The sequence below is a fragment of the Capsicum annuum genome, chromosome 9, assembly GCF_002878395.1.
Source record: "Capsicum annuum cultivar UCD-10X-F1 chromosome 9, UCD10Xv1.1, whole genome shotgun sequence".
NCBI lineage: Eukaryota > Viridiplantae > Streptophyta > Magnoliopsida > Solanales > Solanaceae > Capsicum > Capsicum annuum.
This window is the reverse complement of record NC_061119.1, coordinates 5,119,142-5,143,797: the sequence shown is the minus strand read 5'-3', so window position 1 is coordinate 5,143,797 and position 24,656 is coordinate 5,119,142. Positions and strand designations below refer to the sequence as shown.

General features: G+C 37.6%; 1 protein-coding gene across 1 annotated transcript in view; it reads right to left on the bottom strand.

The window, feature by feature from the left end:
* Nucleotides 1-24,200, bottom strand: part of LOC124886992 (alpha-crystallin domain-containing protein 22.3-like) — a 67,783-nt gene extending 43,583 nt beyond the window's left edge. Inside the window, exon 1 of the mRNA XM_047396049.1 lies at nt 23,995-24,200. The gene's annotated coding sequence lies outside the window, so the exon portion shown is untranslated. The remainder of the gene's footprint in view (nt 1-23,994) is intronic.
* Nucleotides 24,201-24,656: the final 456 nt, after the last annotated feature.

Sequence of the window (24,656 nt, the reverse complement as noted above, 5' to 3'; positions counted from 1 at the left end):
AAAGCAAGGTAACTCTAGCTTGAGATTCACCTAACTCGCGATGATTACAGAGAAATGAGGTTTACACCACCACACCTACTAACAATCATAAGCAAAAATAGGCAAACGTTTAGGAACACACTACAAAGACTCAAATACAACAAGGAAATAAAATACAACTTGATGAGCTATAAGTTCCCTGTTGCAAAAGGAGTCTTGGATTTCAGCTTCAGAGATATTTTGTTGTAGGAATATGAAACCTAGTTTTCTTGTTGAAGAGGATGATCATTATATATTATGACACAAGAAAATCTAGGAGGAATGTCATTGGTTAAGACAAAAAGGTGGCAACAGCTTTTCACTAACTTTTGTACTTGTGTCCAGCTGTGGAGTTGACTGTGATATTGATAGGTAAGCCCAACCTACTCCTCAAGTAGCAGCTTTGCCATCACACAATATTTAGGAAAGAGTTCCCTAACATGCAGTTTCTTAAACATCAAAAATAAGGACTTAACACATACCCGTGTCGAAATCTTCAAAAATACACTACAATTATGCATTATGAATCTTTCTTGATAACGAAGTTTTGGTCTTGAGGCCTTCCCCCTTATACTCAATTTTTGTTTGTTAGAGTTGTGATCCGAATTTTATTAATACAGCACAGAAAGTTTTGCGGTGCGACCCATGTTGATGATTTTCGATGGGGTCTATGGTGGTAGTGTTGGGATCGGGTCGACAGGCCCATTATAGACCTTTATATTTTTGGACGTGGGACTTATTTCTATGCACTTATTATATAATTACATTTAGTGGGTTGTTTTGGATATTCAGAAAATTCAGCCTTTTCCACATTATACTCTCTCTCCATTATAGTGAAACCTCTTTTGCCTCTTCCCGTGATTTTGTGTGTTGTTCTTATTTTCTTTTACTTGTGGTTTGCTTACTCTATCTGAATCATAAAAAATTGGTATCAGAGCATTTTTGATTATTTTTTCGGGGCAAAATGACCTTCTGGATCCCTGTATTATGTCGGTTTTGTAAGTTGGACACTTCTACTTACATGTTTGTCATCTGGACCCCCAAACTCACTAAAAAGCAACATTTTAAATACTTTTTCGGTGAGTGTAACACACTCACCGACATCATCTGCCACGTCATTTTATAAATACAAATTATTAAATATTAAAATAAATAAATAACCCCCCCTCCCCCGCCCTTCTCTCTCTTCCCCTTTTTCTTTCATTTCCAGTAGTGCTTTCTCTCTCTTCCCCTTTCCAGTTCGTTCTTTCTTTCTCTGTTTCTTCTTCTTCTTCTTTTTCTTATTCTTCTTCCTCCTCTACTCATTCTTCTTTTCCTTGATCATCTTCATCTTCTTAATCTTCTTGCTCTACGGAAAAATTAAAAAGTAAGGGGTAAAAAATTTAAGAAGTATGGAAAGAAGAGATTTTTGGAGATTTTTGTGATTTGGGTGATTCAAGCAACTTGAAATTTAATGTAAAGACTCAATTTTTATGCTTTCTTTGGACTCTTTGTGATTTGGATAATTGAAGAAAGTTTGAAATTCTTGAAATTCAATGTAAAAACTCAATTTTTGTGAATTTTTTGTGATTTGGGTAATTCAAGAAAGTTGAAAATTCTTGAAATTAAAAGTAAACATTTAATTTTTATTTTCCTTGGGATTTCTTGTGATTTGGGTAATTCAAAAATGTTGGAAATTCTTGAAAATCAATGTGAATATTTTTGTGAATTGGTTAAAATTCAATGTTGGGAATTCTTGAAATTTTTGTGAATTGGTTGAAGAAAAAGAAATTAAGAAATTTTAGTGAATTGGTCAAAGAAAAAGAAATTCAATGGTCAGTGGTGTAGTGTGTAATGATTTATGTGAAGAAGAAAAAGAATTTTTTGGTGAGGTATTGTCAGGGGAATTGCAGTGGTGCTTGCCGACGTTAATGGTGATGGCCGGTGTGGGGGAAGGGGGTGGGGTGGGGTGGATAAATGAGGGATGAGATGGGGTGTGGGTGGCTGAGTAGAGGCTGGGGTGGGGTGTAGGTGGCTGAACGGCGACTGGGGTGGGCTGAACGGGGGAGGGGGTTGGGGAAGGGGTTTTTTATTTTTTTTAAAATTTATTATTTTTAAAAATATTTTTAAATTAAAAAATGGAGGAAAAAAGGCAGGTCCTTTTTTTATTTTAAATTTTAACATTATTTTTATTTTTAAAAATTATTTTAATATAAAATTGGCCAAAAATTGACCACTCGCACCACAGGCGAGTGACTACACTCTCCTAGTCTTAGTCAGCCATTTCAATGCCACATAGGCAAAGTCAATGGTCAAAGGATGTAAAATTTTGCTTTTTATTGGGTTTAGGGGTCCAGATGACAAACATGTAAGTAGAAGTGTCCAACTTACAAAACCGACAAAGTACAAGGGTTTTAGAAGGTCAATTTGCTTTTTCTCAGGGATGGCAACCATGAAGTATGATATTTCATTGTTGGATTGCAACACCAGATTTTTGTTATGGCAGATTAGGATGCGGGTTGTGCTCATGTAGATAGATTTGGACGATGCTCTATTAGGGTTTGATAAGATGCCCTCATCATGGATGGACGAGGATAAACGGTGTAAGGATCAAAAGGCTATAGCTTAGATCCACCTTCATTTATCCAATCAGATTCTACAAGATGTTTTGAAGGAGAACACTGCCACTGTTTTATGGTTGAAATTGGAATCGTGGTGTATGACGAAGAGCCTAACAAGTAAGTTGCATCTCAAATAATGACTTTATTCCCATCGCTTTTCTGAAGATGCATCCTCAGAATATCACTTATTTGTATTTAAGAAAATCATCTCTGATTTAAAGGCTCTAGAGGTTAAGTTCGATGAGAAAGATATAGGGTTGATTTTGTTATGCTCGTTTCCTGCATTATACACTACCTTTAGGGATATGATTTTATATAGTTGTGATACCCTGACCATAGATGAAGTCTATAATGCATTGTTATCTAAGGAGAAGATGAAGCATCTTGTAAATGGGTCGGAGACTCAAGGAAATGGTGTCCTTGTTTGAGAAAGGAATCATGAGATGAACTCTGGGGTGATGATAGAAAAAGATCAGAATCCAAAAATAGAAAAAAAACCTATAATTACTGTAAGAAGAAGGGCCACATCAAATCCAAGTGTTGGAAGTTACAGAATAGAGAGAAAAGAGAAGCTCCAAAACTGAAGGGAAACGAACCAGAGAAGTCCGGTGAAGCTAGTTTTTTTAAAGATGCGGTAGTGATGGAGAACTATTGGTTGTTTCTGATGGTAACTCCGAACCCTGTGAGGATTGGATTCTTGATTGAGCTTGCACATTTCATATATGTCGCAATTGGGATTGGTTTACAATATATGAAGCAGTCTCTAAAGGTGTTGTATTGATGGGAAATAACACACCTTGCAAGATAGTTGGTATTGGAACAGTCAGAATTAAGATTTTTGATGGGGTTTTGAGAACACTTGGTGATGTGCGGTATATCCCAGACCTGAAAAGAAATCTTATTTCCTTGAGTACCCTTGATTCGAATGGATATAGGTACACTGGTGAAGGTAGAGTCTTGAAGGTTACTAAAGGTGCTCTTGTTGTGATAAAGGGACAGAGAAAGTTTGCAAATTTGTATGTCTTGCAGGTCTCTATGGTTATAGGTAATGTATCAATTTCTACCTCCTCTCTATCAGAAAGTAACATTGCTATACTTTGGCATATGCGCCTGGGGCATATGAGTGAAAATAGGATGGCTGAACTAAGCAGAAGAGGGCTTCTTGATGGGCAGAGTATTTCCAAATTGGAGTTCTGTGAGCATTCCATTTTTGGGAAGCAGAAGAGAGTCAGATTCACTAAAGGCATCTACTCAACTAAAGGCACACTTGATTACATTCATTCTAATCTCTGGGATCCTTCTAGAGGAGGTGCTAATTATTTATTGACTATTATTGATCACTATTCCAAAAAAGTTTGGGTGTTTTTCCTGAAGCAAAAGAATGATGTGTTGCCTACTTCCAAGGAGTGGAAGATTATGATTGAAAAGCAACAGGGAAGCAGGTAAAACACCTTCGGACTGATAATGGTTTAGAGTTCTATTTTAATAAATTTAATGCTCTGTGCGAGTCAGAAGGAATTGTGTGTCACTTGACAGTTCGTCATACTCCGCAGCAGTATGGTGTGGCTGAACGAATGAATAGAACTAAAATGGAGAAAGTGCATTTTATGCTCTCTAATACTGGTTTACCCAAGGGTTTTTGGGTTGAAACTGCTTCCATAGCTTTTCTTCTTACTAACCACTCTCCCTCAGTCGTGATTGATAAAAAAACTCCACAAGAGATATGGTCTAGTACTCCTGCTAGTTATTCTGATTTGAGAATATTTGGATGTCCTGCGTATGCTTATGTTGATAATGGAAAGTTGGAGCCTAGATCTATCAAGTACTTATTTATGGGTTATAAGCCTGGTGTTAAAGGTTATAAGCTTTGGTGTCCAGAAAGCTAAAAGGTTATAATTAGCAGGAATGTTGTTTTTAAGGAAACTGCCATGCTTCGGGCTCCCTCCGAATCTAGTGGTTCGCCTCCAGATGAGCTTAGTGACATAAATCAGAAAAATTCATTCACCCATGTTGAATTGCAGATTAAACCAGATTCTACACTAGTGCCTACTTTTCAGTCTATTCCAGAGATACAAAGTGGTACTACTTCTTCTTTACCACCAGTGATGCCACAATATTCTATTGCTAAAGACAGGCCTAGAAGAGATATTAGACCACTTCAGAAGTATGTTGAAGCTAATTTAGTTGCATATGTATTGAGTGTAGAAAAAGGTATTAATTTCGGTGAAGATCTTTCTTCTTACTCAGAGGCAGTTAGTTGTGATGATTTCGGCCAATGGATGATAGCTATGTAGGAGGAGACGAAATCACTACATAAGAATGGCACATGGGATCTGGTAAAATTGCCTAAAGATAAGAAAGTTGTCCATTGTAAGTAGATATTCAAAAAGAAAGAAGGAACATCGAGAGTTGAATATGCAAGGTACAAAGCAAGACTAGTTGCTAAAGGTTACAGCCAGGTTCTTGGTATTGACTTCACAGATGTGTTTTCTCCAGTTGTAAAGCATAGTTCGATTTGAGCCTTGCTTGGTATTGTGGCCATGCATAATCTTGAGCTTGAGCAATTGGATATAAAAAATGCATTCTTACATGGAGAACTTAAGGAGGACATCTATATGCAGCAACCAGAAGGTTTTATAGTCTCAGAAAAGGAGGACTATGTATGCTTGCTAAAAAAGTTTCTCTATGGCTTAAAACAGTCTCCCAGGCAGTGGTATAAGAGCTTTGATCTTTTATGACCTCTCATATGTTTCAAAGGAGTAGCTATGATAGTGGTGTCTACTTTAAGGAGGTAAGTGATGGTTTATTTGTGTATCTTCTTTTGTATATTGATGATATGTTTATTGCAGCAAAGGATAGAAGAGAGATAATAAAAGTCACATCCCATCAGTAAGGAGTTTGATATGAAGGATCTAGGAGAAGCAAAGAAGATTCTTGGCATGGAGATTCTGAGGTATAGAAAGAATTGTAAGTTATACTTGAGTCAAAAAAGGTATATCAAGAAAGTGCTTCACAGGTTCAATATGCAAAATGCCAAACCTATAAGTACTCCATTGGCAGCTCACTTCAAACTCTCGGACAGTTTATCACCAAAGACAGATGATGAACGTGACTATATGTCTCGAGTTCCACACTCAGTGCCGTTAGGTCTCTTATATATGCGATGGTGTGTTCCCGACTAGATTTATCATATGCTGTCAGAGCAGATTTATCTCAAGTTCCACACTCTAGTGTCGTTAGGTCTCTTATGTATGCGATGGTGTGTACCCGACCAAATTTATCTTATGTCGTCAATGCAGTTCGTAGATACTTAAAAAATCCTAGCAAAGAACATTGGAAAGTAGTTCAGTGTATTTTTAGATACTTGTATGGATCTGCTAATGTTTGTTCGCAGTTTGGGAAAAATAAAGATGGAGTAATTGGGTATGTTGATTCTGACTTTGCAGGAGATCATGATAAAGTCTATGTTTTCACGAATGATAGTTGTGCTATTAGTTGGAAAGTTACCTTACAGACTACGGTTGCTTTGTCAACTACTTAGGCAGAGTATATGGCTATTACAGAGGCTTTCCAGAAATCAATTTGGTTTAAGGGTCTATTCGGTGAACTTAGCAAAGACTTACAAATTACTATGGTTTTTTGCGACTGTCAGAGTGCTATCTTCCTTATGAAAGATCAGATGTTTCATGAGAGGAAAAAGCACATTAATGTTAGGTACCATTTTGTGCGTGAAATTATTGCTCGTGGTGATGTTGTGGTGCGCAAGATTAGTACTCATGATAATCATGTTGATACGATGACCAAGACACTATCAAGTGCCAAGTTTGAACATTGCTTGGACTTGGTTAGTGTTAGCTGTTAAGATGTACCCTTACGGTCTTTTATGATAGAGGTGGGGAGTTTGTCTTAAAATAAATTTGAGTTCTAAATTAGAATTCATGTCAAGGTGGAGATTGTTAGAGTTGTAACCCAAATTTTGGTTATCCGGCCTAGAAAGTTTTGCGGTACGACCCATGTTGATGATTTTCAGTGGGGTCTGTGGAGGTAGCATAGGGCCCGATATGGACCTTTATGTTTTTAGGCCTAGGACTTGTTTGTATGCACATATTATATAAGTGCATAAGTGGGTTGTTTTGGGTATTCAGAAAATTTAGCCTTTTCCACATTGTACTCTCTCTCCATTATAGTGAAACCTCCTTTGCCTCTGCCCGTGGTTTTTCCCGCAAATGTTTCCATGGTAATTTGTGTGTTGTTCTTATTTTCTTTTACTTGTAGTTTGCTTAATCTGAATCATAACATTGCTCTCTCTCACACACACACACATATATATATATTCATATGGTTTGATGTTTGAAACTTGAATTGAGAGAATGTACAATTATAATCCCTCTGTTGTTATAAAACCCCCTATTACAATTACAATTATTATTCAATTGTATATTGAGAAGCATGATTCAAATGTTTTTACTATTTAAGCCTTGATTTTGGATATGAACTGAAAAGAGGGTGATTCTTGCTAATATAAATGAAGAGTGGTGATTCAAAGAGATTGCATGGTTTGTTAGAAAATACTTGACCACCACATGTTTGTTGAAATGTTGAGAAGAGAGAGTCTTTGCATGATTTTACGTATGTTTTGAAATATGAATTCTCTAGAACTATTTGAATGATGTGGTGGTCCAAACTTTATGTTTTGAATGAAGAATTGTTCATGATATTTTATGGCTTAGAATATATGACTTGCAAGTCTTGGTATGACGATACCAAAACAGATAATGCCATAACAGACTTAGAACAGAACATAAGTCAGATTTTATTCAGATTTTTTAGAAATTGATTTCAGAAAGATGCATGTTTAGAAAAGGCTAAAAATGGGTTTAAGAGATGTTAGGTGGTAGCCCGAAGAAGGCACGAGTTCAGATAACTCATTGCCCAAAACCATGTTTTGCCGATACGGGCTATTCTTACAGCAAACTTCAGTTGGGGGCTTACCCATCGAGTCAATGGCGGATTTCATATAGCCCGCAAAATATCAGACTTGTAGGGGTGTGTAACGCTCTAAAGTTTTTCTTAGCTAAATTTTGTTCCAAAAATATCAAGCATCAGCTTCTAGAAGGATTTATACTTTTTTTTCTGGTGGAATCCCTTAGATTTCAACTTTTCATTTCGTAGATGATTGAATAAGTTTTCCTTCGACATAAGATCTGTCCAAAACGGGCACTCGATGAAGAGATATGGTTAATTTAATTTCTAGTCGTAAAACACAGTCATTCTATCCTTGGCGTGTCGCGGAGAGGGTGTAAATGACGATGGTCAATTTTCAGTGGGACTCCGCAATGTTGGCACATCGCGGAGTGGGCCAAATTTCCATTCGTCAATTTTCAGTGAGCCACCGTTATAGTGGCACATCGCGATGGCCCATGAAATTGGGCTCCCAATTATATTTGATTACCGGACTCATTAAGGGTATATTGGGTATTTTCCCACACCCTTATCAGTCCAAACACGAGATTTCAACCTCAATTGACCATATTACTCATACATTCACCAAATATATTCAAGAAAACTCTCTAGGGTTCCATATTGATAATCCAAATAAATCAAGATTCAACCATGGGTTTTTAAACCAAATTGAAGATTTGGAATCCCCAATCCGTGGGCATCAAGAAGCATCTTTTAAATTTCTAGATAGAGGTACGTGGGGTTTATCCTAAAAAAAACTACATGGGCTTAAAACCATTAGAGCATGATTTTTAGATTTTTATGCATGAATTTCGAAGGAGTTTTGGAATCTATGTTCTAAATTACGTACTCCGAATGTTTTACTGTTACTATTGTTTTGACCTTGTGGTCCTATCTCCTAAATTGATTTACATGTATGCGTAAATGTATGGAATTTGAGATTTAAGATCGTTGAGAGCATAAATTATGAACTCCCTCTCGTGTATTGAATTAAAGATTATGGTTTTGTGATTTGGAAGATGTTTTCGCAATATTATATTATTTGAGCATGATTTGAAATTGTTGAGAGGGTGTTTCTTGATATAAATGTGTTCTTGTATTTTAAGAGAAAGAATTACATGTGAATTGAGAACTTTGACATGACCACCTTGTACTGTACTACTGAAATACTTGACAAAGATGAGTTCCTTGTATGTGTTTACATGAGGTTTGAGAAAGAGTTTCTTTGAATTGAATTAAAGAAATGGTGGTCCCAAAACTTGTGTTTTTTAAATAGAGATTTACGATAGACTAATAATGGCTCAGAGATGTGACTCGTAAGTCAATGGTATGACGATACCATATGTATTTATGCCATAATAGATTATGTTTTCAGAGCATGTTTTCAGAGTATTTTTTCAGAGACTGTATATTTTGATAGAGTTTTTAAAAGGGGCTTAAAGATGGTTAGGTGGTTACCCGAAGAAGGCGCGAGTTCAAGAAGCTCTTATCCTGAAACCATATTTGCCAATACGGGTAGATTATTATTATACGCTGGCGACGGCCGTGTGGTGTAGTAGATTCAGATACTCCGACCCTTGTGGCACACTTGGGTTGGGAGCTTCACTGCCGAGTTAATGGCAGTTTCCATATAACCCATGGAATTTTTCAAATTTGTAGGCAGAAGTAACACAGATTTCTCAGAGTTGAGATGATTTTTACAGAGTCTTTAAAATGCCCATGTGAGTTCTTACCATATGATATACTTATGAACTATTTTAAGTTGCTCTCATATATGTTGATTAATAAATCGTTATTTTGGATATGCTTTGCGTACCAGTACATCTGTATTGACCCCCCTACCCCCTACCTCACAGGTTTTGAGACGCAGTCTAGGGGCCCAGATAAGTAATAGATAATTCAGACAGCCGATCAGATTGTACAGTAGTGAGCCTTCTCTATTCCAGAAGTCCTGTCTTTTCAGATTATGTCACTTATTTCAGTTTTGGTCTACTGGGGGCCTTATACCAGTTTCAGACAGTTGTCAGATTGTCATGTAGTAGAGATTTTACAGACTGAGTCAGATGTTATTTAGATGTAGTTGATTTATAGTTTTTATACTTATGTTGAATTCAGAGTTGACCATGTTTCTGTAGCAGTTTATGTTTCCCTATCTTCTTTTATCATATGAATGTTGTACATGATTACCAGATAGAGAAGGGTGTTCTAGGCCTTTTTGGTTTGGGATGTCCGTCACGGCCAAGCCCTAGTTTGGGTTGTGAAAAACTTGGTATCAGAGCACAGTTCATGGTCCCAGGGTGTCTACAAAATCGCGTCGGGTAGAGTCTTGTTTATGGGTGTGTAGCGCGTCACACTTATAAGCAGGAGGCTACTAGGCATTTAAGAATGTTTCTCTTTTTTGTGATTTAGTTCGTGCTTCAGAGTCTAATCTATCCCCAAATTAATGACCTCTTGCTTTTTAGAAAACCAGTGATGCCTCCCCGTCATACCAACATTAATGCTCAGGATTATAAAGTCTGTCCCACCCATGGGAGGAGGACCCATAACAGAGCTCATACCCCAGAACCTATTCCTACTCCGAGAGTACCTCCTGTACTGACCAGTCCTCCCAGAGCTCCCCAGAAGGGGGCCAATCGCACTCAGCCTCGTGAAGGACAGTTTTCTAATGCTGAATTCAGATAGTCTATTCACATGCTGGAACAGCTGGTAGCCTCACAGCTCAGAGGTCGGAGGATACTAGGTCTACGTCTATTACTTCTGAAGTTACTAAAGTGGGCCAGTTCATGAGAATGAACCCGACCAAGTTCTCTTGCGCTAAGGTAGAAAAAGACGCGCAGGAGTTCGTAGATAAAATGGAGAAGATTTTCAAAGTAATGCATATTGATCAGGTGGAGGGTGTTGAGCTAGCAGCATACCAGCTAAAGTATGTAGCGAACCAATGGTACAACGAGTGGGAAGATGCGAAGGGTGACAGTGCTGAGCCCACAATTTGGGATAAGTTCGTGGAAGCTTTTCTTGACCGATTCTTTCCTCTGGAGCTGAGGAAAGCTAAAGCAGAGGAGTTTATGAACCTTAAGCAGGGTAAGATGAGTGTTCAGGAGTATACTTTAAAGTTTAACCAGCTGGCCCATTATGCTCATGAGATGACGAGTAGTATGAGGGCCCAAATGAGAAAGTTTGCTTTCGACCTTTCAAATGATCTGATGCTTGAGTGTCAGGGAGCTATGCTGAATAGGGATATGGACTTTGCTAGATTGTCGGTCCACATGCAGCAAGTTGAGGAGAAAAAGAAGAAGATAGCCAAATCTAAGGAAAAAGACAGACAGGCAAAAAAAGCCAGAGCAACAGACCAGAGTCATAGTCAACAGCAGAGCGGTAATTAGGGCGGCAAATGGCAAAAGAAAAAGAATTGGGGTAATGTACAGTTGGCAACTAGTGCTCTAGTGTCCAAACCCACAGTTGAGCAGCGTACCCAAAATTTTTAGTCTAGTCAAGGGCCAAGGATGCAGGGTACGCAGTCGCAGGGAAGTATAGCCCCAACCTCTCAGTCCTATTATGATATGGGAGATGTGGGAGGAATCATCCAGGGAGATGTCAGTTTGGTGCTTCGGTGTGTTATTCATGCGCCCAGCCATGCCATATCCAGAAAGACTGTCCAGCAACAAAGAGTAATGTTGGAGGAGCCAAGTCACAGGTGAATTCATCTACACCACCACCTCAGAAGGGTGCCACTTCAGCCACTAGAAATGGTCGAAACCAATTGTATACTTTAACCAACTGCCAGGAGGTAGAGGCCTTACCAGATGTAGTCACCGATACTTTGAAAATCGTTTCTCGTGATATGCATGTATTACTTGATCTCGGGTCTACCTTGTCTTATGTGACCCTATATGTAGCTGTTGGTTTTGGGTTTGAGCCTGATGTGATTGCTGAACCTTTTTTGGTTTCCACCCCGGTGGGAGATTCCGTTATGACTAGAAGGGTGTACAGAAATTGTGTTATGTCTATTTTCAGCCGGGATACTAGGCAAATCTCATAGAACTTGATATGGTTTATTTTGATACCATCTTAGGGATAGACTGGATCCATTCGTGCTATGCCACCTTGAATTGTAGGACCCGAAAAGTCACCTTTTCTTTTTTGAATGAGTCTGTGATAGAATGGGAGGGACATTCTCTAGCACCTAGAGGGCACTTCATATCTTATCTCAGGGCCCGTAAACTTATTTCCAAAGGTTTCTTGTATCATCTTATTTGGGTCAAAGATTCTGGTGCCTAAAGTCTCCCTCTTCAGTCTGTCCCCGTAGTGAATAAATTCCTGAAAGTCTTTACAAATGATCTCCTAGGAATACCACCTGATAGGGAGATAGATTTTGGTATTAATTTATTGCCAGATACCTGACCTTTTTCTATTCTGCCATATAGGATGGCTCCTACAGAGCTAAAAGAGTTGAAATAATAGCTAGCAGATATTCTAGATAAAGGTTTTATCCGCCCCAGTGTTTCTCCCTGGGGTGCACCTGTACTTTTCGTATGAAAGAAAGACGGTTCCCTTCGTATGTGCATAGATTACCGCCAGCTGAATAAGGTCACGATTAAAAATAAATATCCCCTTCCTAGGATTGATGATCTTTTTGATCAACTTTAGGGTGCAAAATATTTTCCAAAGAAAGACCTTCATTTGGGATATCACCATTTGAAAGTTAGAGAGTCAGATAATCCCAAAATAGCTTTTCAAACCAGATACGGCCATTATGAATTCTTAGTTATGTCCTTCGAGTTGACTAACGCCCCTGCAGCTTCCATGGATCTAATGAATAGAGTTTTCTGTCAGTTTCTAGATCTATTTGTCATTGTATTCATTGATGACATTTTGGTATATTCTAAGAGCGAGAAGGACCATGCTAATCACCTCCGAATCATCCTTCAGACCCTTAAAGATCATAAGTTGTATGCAAAATTTTCCAAGTGTTAATTCTGGTTGAATGCTATTGCATTCTTAGGGCATGTTGTTTCTAGTGAGGGGATTAAGGTTGATCCCCAAAAGATTGAGGCAGTGAGAAAATAGCCCAGACCCACAAATCCAACCGACATTTAGAGCTTCTTGAGTTTGGCGGGTTATTACAGAAGATTCATCGAGAGTTTTTCTTCCATAGCTGCACCACTTACTAAGTTGACTCAGTAAAAGGTAAAGTTTTTGTGGTTTGACTCTTGTGATAATATTTTTGAGAAGTTGAAAGAAAAGTTGACTACTGCTCCTGTTCAGACTCTTTCGGAGGGTACAGAAGGTTTTGTTTTATACTGTGATGTGTCCCGAGTGGGACTTGGGTGTGTTCTTATGCAGCACGGTAAGGTAGTGGCTTATGCATCTAGGCAGTTGAAGGTGCATGAGCGAAACTACCCTACTCATGACTTAGAGTTAGCTATGGTTTTTGTATTTAAGATATGGCGGCACTATTTGTATGAGGTACACATTGATATATTTACTGACCACAAGAGTTTACAGTATGTTTTCTTGCAGAAAGAATTGAATCTCAGGCAGAGGTGGTGGTTGGAACTTTAAAAGACTATGACATAAGCCTGCACTATCATTCTGGTAAGGCAAATGTGGTAGCCGACGCCCTCAGTAGGTTATCTATGGGCAGTCTTTCTCATGTGGGGGAAAGAAAAGAGGGAGATGGTAAAGGATATTCACCGACTTACAAATCTAGGAATGCAACTTTTTGCATTCCAAGGATGGAGGAGTGGTTGTTCATGAGATAGCTAAATCTTCCCTTTGTGCAGAAGTTAAAGAGAAGCAACTTGAAGATTCTATCTTGATGCAGATCAAGAAAGATGTGGGTCAATAAAAGGTATTATTTTTTGAAATTGATGGTGATGGTGTTTTGAGATACTAGGGTAGATTGTGTGTGACAGATGTAGATGGTCTGAGGAAGAAAATCCTGGACGAAGCTCACATGTCGAGGTATGTTGTTCATCCTGGCTCTACTAGGATGTATCAGGATTTGAAAACCATTTATTGGTGAAATAATATGAAGCGTGATGTGGCTAACTATGTTTCCAAGTGTTTGAATTGTCAACAAGTTAAAGTGGAATATTTGAGGCCAGGTGGTTCTTCTAGAGAGATAGCTTTGCCTTTGTGGAAGTGGGAGATGATTATGGAATTTATTACAGGATTTCTGAAGTCCCGAAACCAGTATGATTCCATTTAGGTGATTGTAGATAGGTTGACCAAGGCAGATCACTTTCTACGTGTCAGGACAAATTATTCGGGAGAGGATTATGCCAAGCTGTTTATTACAAAAATAGTTTGTTTGCATGGGGCACCTGTGTCCATCATATCTGACAGAGGTATACAGTTTTCTACACAGTTTTAGAGATTATTTCAAAAGGGTTTAGGTACCCAAGTGAATTTAAGCACAGCTTTCCACCCTTAGACAGATGGGCAAGCTGAGCGCACCATCCATGCCCTTGGGGATATGTTGAGAGCCTGCGTGATTAATTTTAAAGGTAGTTGGGTAAAGCACTTGCCATTGATAGAGTTCGCATATAATAATAGTTTCCATTTCAATATTAAGATGGCACCTTTTGAGGCATTGTATGGGAGAAGATGTAGGTCCCCGATAGGATGTATGAAGTAGGTGAGACGTAGATATTTGGGCCTGATCTTGTTCATCAGGAAATAGAGGATGTGAAAGTCATTAGAGAACGACTTAAGACTGTTCAGAGTCGTCAAAAGTCCTACGCCGGTGTTAGGAGAAGAGATTTAAAGTTTGAGGTTGGAGATTAGGTGTTTCTCAAGGTTTCTCCCATGAAGGGAGTTATGCGATTCGAGAAGAAAGGTAACCTGAGTCCTCGCTATATAGGACCATATCAGATTGTGAGAAGGATAGGTGGAGTTGCGTACTAGTTAGAATTGCTAGCTAATTTGGGTTCGGTTCATCCGGTATTTCATATATCTATGTTAAAGAAGTGTATTGGAGACCATTATTTAGTATTGCCTGTCGAAGAAATCAAAGTGACAGACTCCTTATCCTATGAAGAAGAGCCTGTAGAGATTTTGGATTGCCAAGTTAAAAGAATGATGAACAAAGATATAGACTCAGTTAAAGTGTTGTGGAGAAACCAAAAAATTGAAGAAGCGACTTGGGAATCAGAAGTTGACATGAAAGCTAGATACCCAAACCTTTTTTATCCAATGGATGACGAAATGGAAGGTACAATCCTTGCCTTATTCTTTTTATGCCTTAGCATGCTTGAAATTATACTTGTCTGTATCTCGCGTCAACATTCGGGGATGAATATTTCCAAGGGGGGATATTGTAATGCCCCGAAGTTTTTCTTAGCTAAATTTTATCCCAAAAATATCAAGCATCAGCTTCTAGAATGATTTATACTTTTTTTCCTGATGGAATCCCTTAGATTTCAACTTTTCATTTCGTAGATGATTGAATAAGTTTTCCGTCGACATAAGATGCATCCAAAACAGACACTCGGTAAAGGAGTTATGGTTAATTTAAGTTCTAGTCGTAAAACACCGGCATTCCTGTCCTTGGCGCGTTGCAGAGAGGGTGTAAATTATGATGGTTAATTTACAGTGGGACTCCGCGATGGTGGCGCGTTGCGGAGTAGGCTAAATTCCCATTCGTCAATTTTCAGTGAGCCACTACGATAGTGGCGCGTCGCGGTGGCCCATGAAATTGGGATCCCAGTTATATTTTAATACCGGTCTCATTAAGGGTATATTAGGTATTTTCCCACACCCTTATCAGTCCAAACACGAGATTTCAACCCCAATTGAGCATATTACTCATACATTCACCAAAAATATTCAAGATCACTCTCTAGGGTTCCATATAGATAATCCAAATAAATCTAAATAAATATTCAAGAACACTCTCTAGGGTTCCAGAGTTATGGTTAATTTAATTTCTAGTCGTAAAACACCATCATTCTGTCCTTGGCACATCGCGAAGAGGGTGGAAATGATGATAGTCAATTTCCAGTAAGACTCCGTGATGATGGCTCATCACGGAGTGGGCCAAATTCCCATTCGTCAATTTCCAGTGAGCCACCGCGATAGTGGCACGTCGCGATGGCACATGAAATCAGGCTCCCAGTTATATTTTAATACCGGTCTCATTAATGGTATATTGGGTATTTTCCCACACCCTTATCAATCCAAACATGAGATTTTAACCTCAATTGAGCATATTATTTCGAGTTCTACTCTTTAAACCTTGTAACCTAAGGTACATGGGGTTTTTCTAAACTACATGGGCATGATGAAATTATTTCAATAATGTTTACACGTTGAGAAATCATGAATTTACAAACAGGTATTGAAATTTCAACTACAATTATGCATTATGAATCTTTCTTGATAACAAAGTTTTGGTCTTGAGGCCTTCCCCCATATAATCAATTATTGTTTGTTAGAGTTACGACCAGAATTTTGTTAATACGGCCTAGAAATTTTTGCGGTGCGACCCATGTTGATGATTTTCAATGGGACCTGTGGTGGTAGTGTTGGGATCGGATCGACAGGCCCGATATGGACCTTTATATTTTTGGACCTAGGACTAATTTGTATGCACTTATTATATAAGTACATTTAGTGGGTTGTTTTGGGTATTCAGAAAATTTAGCCTTTTCCACATTGTACTGTCTCTCCATTATAGTGAAACCTCCTTTGCCTCTGCCCGTGATTTTTTTCGCAAGGGTTTTCACGTAAATCTGTGTGTTGTTCTTGTTTTATTTTATTTGTGGTTTTCTTACTCTATCCGAATCATAACAAATTGGTATCAGAGAATTTTTGATTATTTTCTCATGGCAAAATGACCTTCTAGATCCTGTATTATGTCGATTTTGTAAGTTGGACACTTCTACTTATATGTTTGTCATCTGAACCCCTAAACGCACTAAAAAGTAACCTTTTAAATACTTTTTGGTGAGTGTAACACACTCGGCCACATCAGCTGCAACGTCAGCTGCCACATCATTTTATATATATAAAATATTAAATATTAAAATAAATAAACAAATAAATAAACCCACCCACCCCCTCTCTCTCTTCCCCTTTTTCTTTCTTTTCCAATTTTTTCTCTCTCTTCCCCTTCCAGTTCGTTCTTTCTTTCTCTATTTCTTCTTCTTCTTCTTTTTCTTATTCTTCTTCCTCCTCTTCTCATTCTTCTTTTCCATTATCTTCTTGTTCTTCTTGCTCTATGGAAAAATTAAAAAGTAAGGGGTAAAAATTTTAAGAAGTATGGAAAGAAGAGATTTTTGGAGATTTTTGTGATTTAGGTGATTCACGCAACTTGAAATTCAATGTAAAGACTCAATTTTTATGCTTTGTTTGGACTCTTTCTGATTTGAATAATCGAACAAAGTTTGAAATTCTTGAAATTCAATATAAAAACTCAATTTTTGTGGATTTTTTGTGATTTGGGTAATTCAAGAAAGTTGAAAATTCTTGAAATTAAAAGTAAAGATTTAATTTTTATTTTTCTTGGGATTTCTTGTGATTTGGGTAATTCAAAAATGTTGGGGATTCTTGAAATTCAATGTGAATATTTTTGTGAATTGGTTAAAATTCAATGTTGGGAATTCTTGAAATTTTTGTGAATTGGTTGAAGAAAAAGAAATTAAGAAATTTTAGTGAATTGGTCGAAGAAAAAGAAATTCAATGGTCAGTGGTGTAGTGTGTGATGATTTATGTGAAGAATAAAAAGAATTTTCTGATGAGGTATTTTCGGAGGAATTGCAGTGGTGCTTGCCGGCGTTAATGGTGATGGCCGGTGTGGGGGGAGGTGGGGAGGGTGGGGGGATGAATGGGGGTTAAGGGGGGTATGGGTGGCTGAGTGGAGGATGGTATCATCTATGGTCAGGGTATCATGACTATATAAAATTGTATCCCTAAAGGTCATGTATGATGCAGGCAACGAACACAACAAAATTAACCCAAGATCTTCCTCATCGTACTTAACCTCCAGAGTCTCTAAATCAAAGGCGATTTTCTTAAATACAGATAGGTGATCCTCCAAGGATGCACCCTCAGAAATGCGATACGAATAAAGTCGTTGTTTGAGATGCCACTTACTTGTTAGGCTCTTCATCATACACAACGATTCAAATTTCAACCACAACGCAGCGGCAGTGATCTCCTTCAAAACATCCTGTAGAATCTGATTGGATAAATGAAGGTGGATCTTAGATAAAGCCTTCTGATCCTTACATCATTTATCCTCGTTCGTCAACAGTGAGGGCATCTTATCAAACCTTAATAAAGCATCATCCAAATCCATTTTTGCGAGCACAGCTCGCATCTTAACCTGCCATAACGAAAATCTGGTGTTGCGATCCAACAGCGGAATATCGTACTTTATGGTTGCCATCCCCAAGAGAATAATCGAACCTAGCTCTGATACCAGTTTGTTAGGAATCGGGCAGAAATAAAGCAAACCACAAGTAAAAGAAAACAAGCACAACACACAGATTTACGTGGAAATCCTCACGGGAAAAACCACGGGCAAAGGCAAAGAAGGTTTCACTATAATGGAGAAAGAATACAATGTGGAGAATGACAAAATTTTTGAATGCCCAAAACCAATCCTCTAAATGCATTTATATAATATGTGCATACAAATAAGTCCTAGGCCCAAAAATATAATGGGTTGCACCGCAAAACTTTCAGGGCCCAATCAACAAAATTTGGATCACAACTCTAACACCTCCCAAACTCTCAAACTCTGAACTTTGTTCCATGGAGCCCCCCAACCCCAAAGGGAGAAAGACAAAGAAACAAAGACTCATCTCTGCTAAAGGTCCAAAAAGAGAGCAACCACGATCTGTAACAGGTCTTACCAACTTTTGGGGATCCAAGCATAGATCACTTTCTGCTAGAGAGACCCCTCCACAAATAATTTAGCGAGCCACTCAACACAACTATTTTTGCGCACTGTCTAAAGAAAATGACAATCTATTCTCAGATAATAAGAAACATAAGCAACCATATACCACGGTCAGAATAGTCAACATCTACAGAAGAAAACCATAGACCCCCCAGTTTGAAAAGGGGAAAGGTCTGGTAAACCAATTATCTTAAGATCTGGAACTAATGAACCTTATCATGTGGAACATGAGGGGAGACAATAGCGCCAACTTTCACAAGAAATATGAGGCCATTTTGAAAACTCGCAAGCTTGCTATGCTGGTGCTTCTAGAGACTAAGATGGTTAAGCACAAATCCCTCACTGAAACCCTCAAGTTTGATGCTCAAGTTCATTCTAGTGCTATGGGTCATAAGGGAGAAATTGTTTTTATGTGGAAACAAGACATTCTCAAGCTAAACAGCATCTCCAATTCTACTCAGGCATCCATGTCATGGTCAAGGTAATTCTCAACCCCAAGCCTTGGCTTTTTTCAGCTATTTATGCTAGCCTTAATTTTAACACTAGGATTAGTCTTAGGAATGAACTTTACAAACAAGCCCAATCTCATATAGAGAATTCGCTTATTGGTAGAGATCTCAACAAAGTACTGGGAACCAGTGAAAAAATTGGAGGTAACAGCCCCTCACCCAATAGAATGCACGCTTTTAGACAATGCCTCAATACTTGCATCATATTAGACTTAGCCTTTAAAGGTTGTAAATACGCCTGAACCAATAAGAGTCATCGTAATAGACAATGCCTTATCCTGGAAAGACTTTATAGGTTTGTTGCAAATGACTATTGAATAAAGTACTACCCAGAATCAATAGTAATGCACCTACCTAGAGCCAAGTCTGACCACTATCCCTTTTAGTCTCCATCTCCACCTAACCCTTTAGCCCCACTAGCAAACCCTTCAAACTAGAAACCAAATGGTGCAGTTACCCCTCCTTTAGGGATTTGGTAAACAGGTGTTTTACTTCTCTCAATGACATCAGATGAGCTGTCAATACATTTCAAAAAGAGGCCACCATCTTAAATGCTACTGCTTTTGGCAACATCTTCAAAAAATTAAAGAAAATCCTTGCCATATTAGGTAGCATCCAGAAGCCACACCACTACCATTATAATCATTTCCTTCAAAACCTTAAGAATGGCCTCTTGTGTGAATATGATAGTCTTCTCAAGAATGAGAAAGACTTTTCAAAATCCAAGTCTAAAATTAATTGGTTATCTTATAGGGATACCAGTACCTCCTTCCTCCATGCCTCCACACTTACCAGAAGAACAAGGAGGAGGAACAAGATTACCTCCATTGTAGATGAGATTGGTAACACTCTCCAATAAGAGAAGAAGCCACTAAACACATCCTTTACTTCTTTACTAGTCTCTATATCACTGACCATGTCTCTTCCTTCCTTATCAGCTAAAACCATAATAAGGACACCTCCGCTCTTACTAAGAAGGATATTGTCAAATTAGATGCCCTTCTAAGAGACACTGAGATCTTTCTTGCATTGGAATCTTTCAAACCCTATAAAGCCCCTGGCCCTAGTAGCCTCCACCCAATGTTCTATCAAAGGTACTTGACCCAGTAAGGACTAAAGCTATAGATTTCTATAACGACATCTTTTCCACCTCCACAATGCCTGCAAACAACAATGCCACCCTTCTCTGTCTTATCCCCTAGTGCAGCAATGTAACACTATGCAAAACTTTATATCTATTGGAATGTCAACACCAACTATAAAACCATTGTGAATAGAATCAATCCCTTCATATCATATATCATAGGCCTTAGTCAAGCTAGCTTTCTTTTCTCTAGAAAAGCAAGTGATCATGTCATTAATTTCCAAGAGTACATTTCACACTTCAAGCAAATAAAATACAAGCACAACAATATAATTCTAAAAATTAATCTAGAAAACCCTTTGACGGGCTGAAGTGGTCCTTCATTAAGTGTACTCTCATATTTTTTAACTTTCTCACAAACTGACCAGGCTCATTATGTCTTGTATGACTTCTAGCTCTATCTCCATTTGGAAGAAAACTTCCATTTTCTACCACACTAGACCCAACATTAGATCTAAACCTTAAACTTCCATCAGTTTTATTACTAGTTGCCCAAAAAATCTCCTACCTATTCATTGTAAATGATCTCACCTTATTTTTCAGGGCTGACCAAGCTAGCTGTCTCTCAATTACTAACACTCTAATCATATTCTATATCCAATCCCATCAAAGAAATAATAACTCTAAATCTAAAGTTATCTTTCTGGGAACTGTAATGCAGACACTATTGAAATTTCAACACATACACAGTGCCAATGCGCAACGGAAAAATAAATAGAAATGTACCTTCAGCCATTATTGTTCAAGTTTTGCAAAGAATCATCTTTGTCAAAACCTTAAAAGAAAAGATGCAAAGAGACACCTAAATCTTCTAGACTATGCCTATAAAAGTTAAACAAAACTGATAGAGTCACAGATGTATTTATAGGTAGGTTAGGGACTCTTAGAAAAGTAACTTTAACCCTAGAGACTTTCATAGTTATTTCTTGCCATCAAAGAAATACCATATATACATAACTTGAAGGAAAAGTAATTGAATAATTTAATACTATATTTGGGAAACAAGGTAAATTTCTTACCAAAATTACGTGGGCCATTAATACGTAATAGCACTTCCTTTCTTTTCTCTAACCTCCTCAACATTGGTACCAGTTCTGACTTTGGCAAATACTTAGGATACCCTATTTTAACAAAAAGCCCATAAACACTAAATTTTACTTCATCTTAGATCAGATGAAGAATAGTCTTATTGATGAAAAATGAAGAACCTTAACATGATTGACAAAGCCACTCTCAGTAGATTTCCTACCCATATTATGCAGTTTATCAGAATTCCCACTAGTATCACTGATAGCATCAATAAAATTCAAAGAGACTTCATCTAGAGAAGTAATGTTGATAAGAAGAAACTCTACCTCCTTAGTTTGTATATCACCACCAAAAGAAAAATGCATGATGGACTAGGTTTGCAAAAAGCTAAGTTGAAAATAAAGCTTTATATGCTATCCTAGCCTAAAGACTTTCATAAAACCCCAGTGGACTGTTTGACCAAATTCACTTTAGAAAATACCATAGACCAACCAAAAATAGGAGAAGGAAGGGCATTGTTTTTAGAACTTAGATTAACATTTAGAATGGTAGGAAAAATTGCTTCTTTGGATGGGATTAGAATGTCTAAAAGAGGGACAAAGTGAGATTCGTTGCTGATAATTGGATCCCAGACCTGAGTGCTTTAAGAGGTATCATTCATGGTCCCTACAATAGACAAAATAAATCTCTCACCATCAAAGATATCCTCACTAATGACATCTAGGACATCTGAAGAATCTCTTTTGAGCTGCTCCAAAATGTGATACGCATCCTTAATAGCTACCCCCTCACTTTGAATAACAATAAAAAAGGATACTCTCATATGCTCTCTCACTAGTAATGGTCTTTTTAATACTAACAACACTTATGATAGTCTCAGAAAAGAGCGCAGCTATCATAGAGATGGATAAAACTCTAACTATCATCATATTTGGACAACCACTTGCCCTAATAAAATCAAGATCTTTCTCTAGGTTATGTACCATGGTTGATTACCTACTAATAATTACCTGCAAAAAATTGGCCTAGACATCCTTGATGTATGCTAGTGTTGTAATGTTACCCAGGAAACATAACCCATATCTTTTTTCTCTGTTCCAGTTCTTCCCAATTCTAACATAAGATGAACCTCTCAAGTCTCTCCCCTAACTATATTGTCCTAGACTCTATAAATGATTCCAACTGTCTTAGATATTTACAAGATACCTCAAAAAAATCCTATAATAACTAGCTTACTAGAGGAGACCTCATACACCCACTACCACTGAAACCTCTGGCTAACAAGAAATAACAACATGTTCAACCACGAGAGAGGCCTTGCATCCCCTGAAGCTAGCATCCAACTGGCTATGGAGTATAACATACTTATAGTGGACCATAACTGTGAGACCAACCCAGAACATCTATTCAAGTTAAGTGGGAACCCCTCTGAGAGGGATCTATAAACTTAATATTGATAGGCCTGCTAATGGGAAGTTGGGATTCAGAGGACTGGGTGTCTTAAGAGACCACCTAGGCACTTGGAAGTTGGGGTTCCATTAGCACATGCCCTGCACAAACTCTATTATGGCTAAAGTCCTAACCTTTAGAAAAGGACTTCACTTAGCCTTGAACTATGGTCTCAAGCCACTGGAAATTGACTGCAAGGCCCTTATTGACATATTTATAGCTTACCATCCCCTATATTATAATACTTTGTGTGAACGCAGGTTCTTAATGATGGAGTTAGGAGCAACAATATCGGTGCATGTGTATAGAAAGCAGAATAGGATAGTGGATATGCTAACAATGAAGGGACGAAGAACAAACTTTTTGGAAGCACAACTATCTTGACAGTTCCTCCTGTGTTTGTATGTACTGCTTTGGAGACACACACACTAGGAACTGCTTTCTCTAGACAAGTTAGATAGTCGCTAATTAGCCTACCACGATGGGATGTGACTGAGACTAATATTGTTTTGAGCCCTATGCGTGCTAGGTAAACATCTTTTAAAACTATGCTTTAATCTATTAACTAAATCATCCTTTAAATATCATAAAAAGTTATAAAATAGATTTCCATTATGATATTTAGATATGTAACTTGGAGTGGTATGACTCTTTGAGCTATAAAGTTTTATGTATTAACAAGAAGTTATGATGATTAACAAATAAGTAGTAAAATATAATATACGTATACAAGAGAACCAGGTCCTTTAATAGTCGAATGTTGAGCATAAATTTATTCTAAGCCTTAAGTGGACTATGAAAGTTTTTGCTTCAATTTTAAATATCTCTTCTTACAACATGGCCTCAAGAGGTCAATTTCTAATTATTTTATAATTAGTTTTTTGGTAAAAAATAATCATCTATAGAATAAAGATGGGCAATCGAACCCCATATGGTGCATTTTACTATTTTACAATTGGAAAATCAACCTTGTAAGATCGGCATTTTCCCCAAAGAAATGATTAAAAATTGACCACCCAAAATCATTTTTTTAAAAAAAAATATATATTCTTTAGAAAAAGATTTCGTGAAGTCAAAAAATACAGACCTCGAATAATAACATCAGTAAAGATTGTCATAAGTACAAATCACATCTCGTTAAAGGCAAGTAAAAAGAATATCGACACACCTCAAACTTAACAAATCAAGATGAAGCAAAGTTAGAAATGCCTGTTTAGATGCACATGCGAGGGAGATCTCAAATTAAAATTTAAATCGTGAATAAAGTAAAATTTAGTAGTGTTCAACAAAGTCTTTTAGATTAAAATACAAAACAAAATGATATAGAGGTTCAGCGAATAAGATTACCTATAAGTAGAGAGCGAATAAGATTACCTGTAAGTAGAGAATGAGATTGCTGGGGTGCTCTGATTACCTGGAGTTCTCCATCTGAGAGGATCTAGGTTCTCTGTTAACAAAAGGGTTTTGAACTCGTCTATCTTAAAGAAATTAGAAGAGCATGAAATTGGACCTTCCTTAAATAGATGAATCTGAGATAAGTTGTGGAATCAAGCACGCTAGGGTTAAAATCGAAAAATCAAGTTTGACGAGTGAGACCCCTAGTTCTAATATAATATGTTAATACTTTCTTTGATTCTGTCCAAATGGTTGTACACAAATATGTTAATCCTACACCAGAAATTTCCTTTTCTCTCTCAACTAAAATATCAGTTGTGTACCATGAATTTGCCAAGCTTGATCATCAATCACATACAGCATAAGTTTTCTGAGAAATAAAAAGGGATATGATCTCCCTTTTAGTTCCTAATTGGTTATTTTTTTTGGATTTCTCAGTCCTAGTTCAGGTTGACTTAGAAAATAAAAATAGATGTTCTTGCAAAGATGAATCATGTTGCTCTACCAGTTTCAATAAGGAGGGCTAACGCAAGAAAAAATTGAAAAAAATAATTTGGCTAAAAAAAATCTGAACTTGAAGCTGCACAAGACAGTCATGAAGTGGAATAAGTGGTCCTTCAGGCTTGGATCATGACTTTGAA